This window comes from Eurypyga helias, unplaced genomic scaffold (assembly GCF_000690775.1).
Source record: "Eurypyga helias isolate BGI_N326 unplaced genomic scaffold, ASM69077v1 scaffold4484, whole genome shotgun sequence".
Taxonomy (NCBI): Eukaryota; Metazoa; Chordata; class Aves; order Eurypygiformes; family Eurypygidae; genus Eurypyga; species Eurypyga helias.
The window spans coordinates 18,545-28,975 of NW_010246706.1; positions in this window are offsets into that span (position 1 = coordinate 18,545).

A 10,431-nucleotide genomic window follows, 5' to 3' on the forward strand; every position below is an offset into this window, starting at 1 on the left:
GCTCCGAGGAGAAGGACTTGGGGGTACTGGTGGACGAAAAGCTGGACATGAGCCGGCAGTGTGCGCTGGCAGCCCAGAAAGCCAACCGTATCCTGGGCTGTATCCAGAGAAGAGTGACCAGCAAGTTAAGGGAGGTGATTGTGTCTCTCTACTCTGCTCCTATGAGACCCCACCTGGAATACTGAGTCCAGCTCTGGAGTTCTTAGCACAGGAAAGACATGGACCTGTTGGAGAGAGTCCAGAGGAGGCCACGAAGATGCTCAGAGGGCTGGAGCACCTCTGCTATGGGGACAGGCTGAGAGAGTTGGGCTTGTTCAGCCTGGAGAAGAGAAGGCTCCAGGGAGACCTTGTTGTTACCTTTCAATACTTAAAGGGGGGTTATAAGTGGGGTTGAACTTTTTAGCAGGGCCTGTTGCAATAACACAAGGGGTAATGGGTTTAAATTGAAAGCGGGTAAATTTAGATTAGATATCAGAAGTTCTTCACAGAAGGGGTGGTGAGGCACTGGAACAGGTTGCCCAGAGAAGTTGTGAGTGTCCCATCCCTGGAAACACCCAAGGCCAGGTTGACCAGGGCTCTGAGCAACCTGATCTCGTTGAAGATGTCCCTGCTCACTGCAGGGAGGTTGGACTAGGTGACCTTTAAAGGTCTCTTCCAACTCAAACTATTCTATAATTCTATGATTCTGTGTTCCAAACCCCAAGTGTCTGTATGTCAGAATTTCCAACTGGAATAGTGGAAAATTGCTCTAGACTATAATGAGTTCTTTCAACAGCTTGTCCATAGTTTCAGCCAAATACTACCACCAGTAGTCATTTGCTCAGGCAACATAGGTATGTGTGTTCCAGTCCAGCTCCCAATTACATGGAAACTCATTGAAAGCATTTCTCTTCACATTTCTAGTTTGCTTCTAAGTAGGTCCATCTTAAGCTCTAGGTACAAAAAAGGTCTTACATTATTTGACTGGATATTTTTTCTGCATGAATCCTCTCCTTGTGCACAAGATATTTGTGTAATACATAATTTACACATGTGAATACCACATATAGTTGATTTGAGTCTGAACCTAAATTAGAGGAAAACAGAAGCTGGATAAGAATTAGAATCCCCTATACAATCCAATCCAATCCAATCATAAAAATGCCTACAAATTCTCTCCTTCCCCAGATAGTGATTACTCTTTTTATTCACAAAAAAACACTCTTGCACTTTACAATTTCTTATTTTCCCCAGTCCCAAACAAAATTTCTGACACTAACTAAACCATGACTGAAAAATTCTTAATCCCAGCTTCTCAGGTAGAGGAAGCCAGCACCAAATTAAGGCCTGTGTTTCTAAGCATAGAGGGTACCTTTTGCATAATCTACCCATTTGGATAGCATGACAATTATGAACTCCCAGTTGGCTTCAGTTTATAAGTTTCTAAAGATTTTCTTCATTTCACCATGTTAACAGCATGAGAACAAGAGAAAAGGGAAAGCCTAACATGTACCTAATGAGTGAGCAAATAAAACAGCTGACAGGACTAAATTTAAACCAATCATGCTTAACTGGTCTTCAAAACTATGATTAAACAAATTCTTCATACACACAGGTTTGCAAATTAAGAGTAGTAAGTCTGGCACTGCAGTTTTAGGATGTATTAGTATCATCCGTAGTAATGCTTGCAAATTTGTTCTGGAAAATGCCAACACCAAGAAATATGCTCTTCTGCTGCTTACTCACAAATCAAAGATGGAACTAGTGTCCACAGTCACCTCCCTGTTTCAAAGTAATTCTTAGTCTGCAGACTGTATTTTCTTTATCATTTTTAGGGAAAAAAAACCCTGTCACCTTATTGAATAAAATTTTGGTGTGTAATTAGGTTTTTTTTGCCCTGACCCATTCTCTTCCCTACTCCACCTCAAACCTTTCTCCCTTCAACCCACAAAAATGACAAATTAAAGTTATCTGCTCTTCCTACTTGAAACTTCGTGTCCAGACAGAACCACATTCCTGTATACAAACCAACATTCCTCAAGTTTAAAAATATTTACAGTAGTTATCTATTTGTCTCATGCAGTAAGATTCTGTATATCAGTCCCTTGTCTTTTCCATCAAAGGTCTTCCAAAATCTAAACAAATCAGAACTTGTAATCCTGTGTGCTGCAGCAGCACACAGACTGCGGCAAAGGCATCACACATCATCTTCCATTCTGGAATCCAACCCAGCTCTTCCAAGAGCAGGATAAAGACTTGAAGGAAACTTCTCAAGCACTCAAGAATAAAGATACTCAGTTGTAAAAAGTGTTTACTTAGTAAAAACACTTTGTGAAAATCTACCCTGACCATTTCCCAAATATTTGGTTTGGGCTACAAATACGTGAAAAAAGATTTGTGAGTTTCTGCACTTGTCTTTAAGAAAACACTAACTTTCTCCAGTTAAACTGCAATTGGATTAAAACATGCTCTAAATGTAAACCAGAAACATTACCACATCTAGTGAATTTTATTTTGTATATATAAGAATATTTCTTCAAATTAGTTTTTAGCTTTGGTGTCCAAATAATATGACTTCACTGTACAGCTCCTTTTATTAGATTTCACGCACATTAGGAATGGTTCTCAAATAATGAGTCTAGCTGTCTCAACTAATTTACAGTCCTAAAGATACAGTGAACTTCAGAAAGAAAGAAATTATTAAAACAAAAACTGTCTTTTCTACTTAATATGCAGTGTAGTAAGTCTTAACTTTCAGGCTTCCGATGAAATGATAGATCTGCACATGAAACAGAAGTGACTCACTTAGTCACACAAGAATCCAACCCTATTATTGCTAAAGAGCTGATTAACCTTCAAAGAGCTTCTGTGTCACAATATACCATAAACTTGCTAAAGCTGAATCTCTACTTTGTAAAAGTGATTGAAAATAAAGTGTTCTCGAAAAGTATTGCGACCAAATCTCCCTGTTTGAAGTGAATCTCAAAAGCACTGAGTAGTTAAATAGCATGGGCTGACATCATTTATGGCATGTAAGACAGTGGAGGAGAAATTAGCCTGAAAATAAGTTATTACTGATAAGGGAATTGTACTTTCTATGTCTCGTTACCTTTACTACATGAGCATTCCAAGATAACCAAGTATTGAAATGACTACCATTTTGCTATTAAATGTTGGATTTTAAGACAGCATTTCCATATTTAAGTTCCCTAGAATCTTTTATATCCTATTTCCTGTAACTTTTCAGACATAATACTGCTCTTCATAATACTGTATTTCAATAAGAGAGATTTTAATTTATAAATTTCAGTCTACTCTCGAGGTTTTAAGAGGGAAAAAAAATATGTCCAAAAATTGAGATGCCACAACATCTCTGGACAAACAAATATTTTTCTAATACCTATCATAACATAAACCTTTTTTAAACATGCCCTACTAAGCCCTTACTGCAGCCCACCATCACCTCACAAGTCTACCTCATAATTTCACATTTCCAGAAGCTTTTACTGTACTATTCATCACCAGCTGAACACAATGGAGATGAAATTCTTGCCTTTTACCACGCCATTGTCACTCACCATTATACATACTAAAAGGAGCACTGATCGTGTAATCAGTTCTCCCAAAACTGTCTCATCATCCCACTTCTACGGTCACAATGATCTATCAGAACTGGCAATGTCTCTTGTCCTCGCTACTCTACAGTGGGAGTTGGGTCCACACCTTTCTGCTGGGATGGCAAAAGTGTCCTCTCCAGCGTTAAGTTTTGTCACGGTCACAGATTCCCAGGCCTGTGCTCACAGCTGCAACTCCAGCCTATGACGGAGCCTCTCCTGATGCTCTCCTTTTACTGCACAAATCCACACGTAGGCCAGGTGCTTGACATTTCTTCCTCTGCTACTTGAATGATTTCATTGTATTGTATGCTAAAACACTCAGTTAGTCCTGCATTTGATTACTGTAACCCTTTTTTGTTTCTGCAGCTTATTCTACATTCCTGGCACCTGCACAATTTTTCTCAGAATTTTGCTAAGATTATATTTTTAGGGGTTTTTTTACAGATTATTCAGATTCCTTACTAACTTTTTTTAATGTGTACATAACATTTTTATTTCTCTTTCCTATATGCATGTTGCTTCTCTCTTAAACTGCACAACAAACTTACCATCAACACAGCGCTAACCACACATCTCCAGAAGTGCCGCAACCCACTGTGGGGGTAGGAAGTTACTGCAAGGTAATGACCAAGACGGGAGCACATCTTGCATGGGAGTAGGCAGGAGGAACAGCTGCCAGGGCTGCCATCTCCTTGGGATGCCAGAGGAGTGGTGGGATGGCTCGCATGATCAGAGGGCTGCACATGATGGGTACAGGCTCTCTAGGAAGGACAGTCTGGGAGGGTGATGAGCAGGAGTTGCCCTGTTTTGTGAGAGCAGTGGGATCTCTTGGAGCTCTGCCTGGGGCTGGATGATGAGCCAGCTGGGACCTCCTGGGTCAGGATTAGCAGTCAGACCAATGTAGGTGGCACTGCAGTGATCTGTTACAGATAGCCTGAAGAGGAAGAAATAGATGAGGCCTTTTTCAGACAAATGCAATAAGGCCCATGTTTCCAGACCCTGGTCCTCATGGGGCACTGTAACTACCCTGATATCTGCTGGGGGGACAGCACAGGAGGGCACAAGCAATCTAGGAGGTCTCTGGAGTACACTGATGACAACTTTCTCACAGAGGTGGTCAAGGGACCCATGAAGGAGATGCTCTGCTGGACCTCATATTTACAAACAAGGAAGAACTGTGGGTTGTGAAGGTCTGCAGTAAACATAAGATGGTGGAGTGCAGGTTCCTGAGAAGAAGGAGAAAGGCAAATGGCAGGATTTCAACCCTGGACTTCAGAAAAGTAGAGGTCAGCCTGTTCAAAGACCTTCTTGTAAGAATCATGTGGGAGAGAAAAAGAGCTTGGGAGAGCTGGCTGATTTTCAAGGATCAGGCTGGGGCTGACCAGCTGGAAAGCAGCTTGGCAGAGAGGAGCTTGGGATCCCTGTGGACAACTAGTTGACCGTGAGTCAGCAATGCACCCGTGCCATAAACAAGGCCAACAGCACCCCAGGCTGCATCATGCAGAGTGTTGCCAGCAGGTCAGTGGAGGTGATCCTTCCACTCAGCACTGGAGAGACACATCTGGGTGTTGTACCCAGCTCTGAGCTCCCCACAACAAGAGAGAAATGAATAACCTGGACATCCAGCCAAGGGCCACCAGAGATGATGACAGACTGGAGTGTCTGACAGAGCTGGGACTGTAGGAGAAAAGGCTTGAGGGATCTCATTGATGTGTAGAAGTACTTGATGAGGGATGTAAAGAAGATGGAGGCAGGCTGTTAGTAGTGCTCACTGTAAGAACAAGAGGCAACAGCCACAAACTGAAATAGAAAATATTCCATTTAAAAATAAGAAAAAGCTTTTTTACTACAAGGGTTGTAGAACACTGGAACTACTACCAAGAGAGGCTGTGGGGTCTCCATCTTTGGAGATATCCAAAACCCAAGCGCTGCGCAGTCTGCTCTAGTCGACCTGCCTATGAGCACAGGGTTGGACTACATGATCGCCAGAGGTGTCTTTTCTGACACTGATTCCAGAATGAATAATTCGTATTTTCTTCTGGCTCTATAAACAATCCACATTTCTTTTGGCTCTGAAAATTTCTTTAAGGAGGCACAAAAAGCAGAACACATCTTGGAAATCAATTCTACCAAACCCAAGTATGTCCTTCAAGATCCAGACAGCTAAAGTACAACTGTAATCTTCAATATAGTATTTTGCTGGCACAAGACAGAAGACCTCTTTTCAACTTAGGGCAGTCAATATCATGGTAAAATTAAAGTTGGTATGAAATCCATTTTATGGAATCATTTGCAATTTTTGTCTAATAGTTTTATGAACTGATGCAAGAACCCACAGAAACAGGACATTACTTGGTTTGCAGCATGAAAAAAAGTCTTTATCTCACACTGATCCTAAATGAATTGCTTTACATTTTGTATGAGACATGTCTTCAAAGTCTCAACATCATTTTCATATTATAAGTCTTCTTTCATCAATTATAGTCCCTTCAGTTTCTTTTTGTTTCTGATAATTAAAAAAGCACTTCTATTGAGGCTTAAATGTGAACTTAGAAAAGCATTAATTTCTCATTTCTAAATTCAAATTAGTTAATTATATTGTACTGATCCCTTTATCAGTAAAATGGGACTAAACAACTGTTTATTATGTAGGGATACAGTGAAAATTAACATTTATTCCTATGTCTGACAGCGTTCACAGACAATACTAAGAAGTGGAGACTCAAAGTCCCTGTCTTATGTTGAAATTACTGTAGCTGTATGTCCTTACACAAACAAAAATTCAGTCCACAATTTCTAATACCTGACCATAATCCCACAGAATCTGGAGTCGTACTCACAGAGACACAGCTCAGTACCTGTAACACTGACAGGTTTTCCTACTCAATTCCTATTAGTGTACCTCAAAACCCCAAAGTTTTGATAGGAAGTGAGAGCTCACCCTTCATGTTTATCCGTCCTTAATTTCTTTGTTTATATACTATTGTGAAACTTAAAGTGTTTGACACAAATTTTCACCGAGATGCAGAAGAGGCTGATTTTTCAAACCCAAAACAATTTCTGTAAAAGACCAGATGAGACAAAACTGCTGTCAGGATGATTCCTAGGGTGGAATGTCTGCTCAGAGTCAAAAAGAGATTCAGTTTATTGGAACCAGAGCCAGGGCTCTGCACTTGGAGTGCAGGGGACTTCGGAAATCCTGGTGCAAAGTACAGCCATGGCAAAGCAGGAAAAAGCTGGCAACACGGACTTCAAGATATTTGGCATACCAGAAGGCTGGAAAGCGGTCCAAGTGCATGAGGCATCTGGACAATGTATGGCTACTGCTTGCTGCCATCTTTTAATATGCGCACATGCCGGCACAAACCAGGGATTCCCTTGCACAGAACAGAGAGCAGAGGGGTAACTCAGAGCTCTGGACAAACCCTGGAGAAAGGTGAAAAAAGTTAACTGCAGTAACAGTAAGGGTAGAGATACACAGGTCCCTCGTCCTGCCTCTTTCCAAAATCACGGTGTAATTACCACAGGTAAGGGTGCCAGACATGTTGTCTCGTTTGGAACTGGTCCAGCGTGTGTGAAACATTGGAGTATTCATTGCAAGGGACATGCAGAGTGATTATCGCGCTCATCCTAAACGTGGGAGAGGTGTCCTCAGGCTACACTCTGGAATCAAGCCCAGCATGCTTTGCATATTGGTCTCCATCTCCCTGCTCCCTTTCAAGCACCTCAGGAATGGCTGCAGGTTGATATCATCTCTGACATTTTTACAGGTGAAAATTTCTTCATGCCCTCCATAGCATGGGAAAGTTTTTGAGCTTGTGAAAATGTTCACGGCAGATTTTTTTTCCCCCTGTGTTCAGTTAAAGAGAGGAAATTGGAAAGAAAAGTACCAGAAACACCAAGTAGGTCTAAGTTATACAGATAGTTTTGTGTGATGTGGGTATCTGTCTGCTTGGACTTAGCAAATTTATATCCCAAGGCCTCTCAAAATCTGTCAGTGCTAACTAATACTCCCTGTCACTTCACCTTAGATTTGAATCCCTGACCTTCATATGAAAGGTTGTGTGTCTCATTGCCAATGCCATCTCCCTCTAGCTTCTCTTCCTGTGGCTGCGAGCTGAAATAAGTTATTTACTTAACTATCCCTGCACTCCCAGTTTCACACACGACAGCGGAATGTATGCTCACAGAAATTCTGACACCTATACAGCACTGGCTAACCAGCTGGCAAGCACCGCTGAGTGCTCTTAGACACCAGTCTTCAATCACCTCCAAAATATGCATTAAAAAGACGCTATATTCATTCAGCCTCCACAGCCCTGACACCGAATGCAATAAAGGTTGTTGAATTTTTTAATGAAACCTTGTGTCATACTAAAATTATTACTGATGATCTATTTGTAATTCATTTCATACCTGTTTGTTGAAATGAATTTAATTTCTCCTTCGGGCACTGTTCTCAGAGGCTCCTATTCTAATTTTATTAGTTTTTGTGCCTTTAACTTCCAAAATTAAACACAATGGATATCAGAGTAGTACACAAAACTGATTATATGTCCCAGATTAATAAACTTGAAAGGCATTTTTAGTTAAGATTTTGTAAGGGCAGTACCTGCTTAAATATTTTAGTGGTTTAACATTAAAAGAAACTTATTAAAGTCCTTAAGTAAACCTCTGACAAGATTGCACAGAGAACTGGAGGCATGAGGAACAAGATTCCCCTCATGCATCCACTCCAGTCCTTGTTATCAGAAGTAACTGCACGATAAATCTGGTTCATATGTTTATCATTTGAGTGCATTCAGCAACTTTATTCCCATATTAATGGATTTAACAACACAACAATATCAGAATAACTGATAGGAATCTGTAGTTCTCCCTAAACTCTTCTCTCCCCAGTGATATCCTATAAATTTTACTACTGACTTTCTAAGCCATTCTTGGTTGCTTCATTCCTGTTGAAAGAGGAAAAGATTCTTCAAGGTTAGCCAGCATTTCTTATCCCCACCTTGTTCTCCTCAAGAGACTGAAGCCTTTATGCAGACAGTTCCCTTTTTATCCAAATATGGCACGGAAAATCCAAAGCAAATGTGAGCAACCAGTTGGTTCAAAGGTCGTAACACTGGAAGACACTTTAATTATGATTTCGAAAAATGTTGATAGCAAAATAAGGTCAGGAGAAGCAGGAAAGTTCAACATTTATTAGACTTGTCTTCCTGAACAATGAGCAAAAGTTTTTACCTGTATTTTGCAAAATCCTGGCTGCACGACATCTGATACTAACACTGCTACCATAATTACACCATTAGAATTGTAACTGAGCCACGCATAAGGCAAAAAGACACAGAACTGAAATATTTCTAGGATTTTGCCTACAAATTTTGCAATCTGACAAGCAACCTCACAGCTACTTTCTGTTCCACAACTGATACAGTGCTACATTCTCCAGTAAACATGCTTTTCAAAAAAAAAAAAAAACAAAAACAAAAACAAAAAAGCCGGGTAATGTTTTATTTCTTTAAAAAGACATGAGGGAAGAAGTTAGAAACAGCGAAGAAGTCAAATGAGGTGAAAACAAAGCTGCAGATAAAACGTTTCTGCAGTTCTGTAGAAAGCGTTGACTCCAACTCAAGTATGCCACCAGAATTGCCCATGACTTGTTGTTTGACTTATCATCAAATCAGCATAGGTGTGAGGGAAGGAAATTAGTATCAACTGCTGCCTGGGTAGAGATATTAGCTGGTGGTGTTGTAATGTGTCATTGGCTCTGAGCACATCACCAGTGAGGTTCAGAATACACACCCAAACACATACAAAACCTGTGCTAGGTTGCCTCAACAGTGATGTGTGTCTATTGAGCGACAGCAGATTCTTGTAGTAATGACACAATCTCTCCAAGCCACCTCAAGGAAACACCAAGAAACAATAAGAGGACTGAAAAACAGACTGTAAGGTACTGCAGAAAAAAAATTTAAGTGGTTATGAGGGACTTGAGTTTCCTCTGGGAAGAAGGACAAAGCACAGTGAAAGCTCAAGGTACACGGAGCAGGACTGCACTGGCAAAGGACGGGTGTTAAACAGGTGTTTTATGTAATAAAACAACAAAAGCTGTGCTAGAGATGACCATGATTTTCCAACACAGGGTTGTCTTGGTGTCCCCACACACCACCTTCCCCATAGCTACCGTAATAGTGGCTGGAGTCCTTCATTTGCTTGCCCTCCCAACAAGCTTGATGAGCAGTTTGCACCCATATGTCCACGCTAGTTTTCGTGAGCAAAAAAACCCTGAACTAGCAGGTTGTAACTAAAATCTCCTTCCCACTCTCCCCACTCCCATCTTTTAAACTTCAGGGTGGAATCTGGACCCCAGTGCATCTGACAGGGATTCCCACAGAGGTGTGTGGGATCAGCTACCTTCAGGGGGTAATTGTGGCTACCAGGCAAATCGAGAGAGACATTTCTCTCCTCTCCCACTACCCAACTCAGGCAGAATCAGAGCAACTTTATCTGAAAGGCAGGAAAATGGATGCTTACAGAAGGACAGAGAGAAGAGGGCAACCTCCATTTGGCAACCAGAGACAGGGAAAATGAGACATGCAGGGATTTTACCACATTCCTGGAAAGCTACTTTATCATCTGATTTCATTCTTTTCTCCTGCCTTTCCAATATTCAACCTCAATTTCCTCTCAATGAATTCAGGCCCTACAGCCTATTTACTGACAGCTTGACCACCGTGGAGGAAACGGAGAAGAAAACCAGAAAACACTTCATAAAGCACCATTCATCTTTAGAACTTCCTAACGGGCCATACATCTTCCGCTATGATGTGTGTAC